An 870-nucleotide genomic window follows, 5' to 3' on the forward strand; every position below is an offset into this window, starting at 1 on the left:
GACCCGGTGGGGACCCGGTGGGGACCCGGTGGGGACCCGGCTGGGGCCCGGTTGGGGCCCGGTGCAGTAGTGTTGAAAATGCCCGGAAAGTTTCCGGAAAATAACGGTATTTTTTCCGTTTTTTTCCGGATTTTCTCCGAGCCCTCGGAAAAAATGGAAAAGAATGAAAAATTCAAGTTGGCTTATTCACTAAATTTCAAGGCGGAATGCAATATTTTATCGACTTTCGGGCACACGCAGAGCCTATAATATCCTTCGCCAACCAATTCAGTTTGCTCCGTTCCTACGAAAGACTCTTATAATGACACAGAACTATTATTTGGTTACCTTCACGAGCCGCATACCATACGAAATACTTTTCGTGGGTGGATCTGTTCCACACTCGCGCGTTTGCTACTCTTTTTGTCGCGAAGCCATTGTTTTGAAGTGGGAAACCCCAAACCATTATTTTGAAGTCGATAATCCTAAATAAAAAAGTACCTTAAGTTTCAGGCAGAATTTGGGATTTTTGTTTAAATCCTAGAGTCTAATAGGATAATGCCATCAAAACGGGATTTGGCTCTCGGTCGCTGCCTTAATATGAGAACTATTTTTGGACTATTTCACAAACACCACAAAACTCCAAAGTGATTTAGTCTTTTTTCGTTTGACAGTTACAACGTTTCCTTCTCCCTGCCGAATCTTGTTAAATCCTAGAAGACGCGAAAGGAGGGCATCTACCGCACTCAGAGTCAAACTCATGGGATGCGCATTATTCGCTTCAGTACAAAACCATGAACATGAACAAGATAAAATACTCCACCGCACTATTGCATCAGCGTTTCTTACAATACCACGTACCTATTTTTATATAAAATTTCTAATATAACT

General features: G+C 42.3%; 1 protein-coding gene across 1 annotated transcript in view; it reads left to right on the plus strand.

Moving 5' to 3' along the window:
- Positions 1–870, plus strand: part of LOC127750890 (uncharacterized) — a 16,285-nt gene that overhangs the window by 11,309 nt on the left and 4,106 nt on the right. The window lies entirely within an intron of this gene.

Source organism: Frankliniella occidentalis, unplaced genomic scaffold, assembly GCF_000697945.3.
Source record: "Frankliniella occidentalis isolate FOCC.00 unplaced genomic scaffold, Focc_3.1 Scaffold281, whole genome shotgun sequence".
NCBI classification, from domain to species: Eukaryota; Metazoa; Arthropoda; class Insecta; order Thysanoptera; family Thripidae; genus Frankliniella; species Frankliniella occidentalis.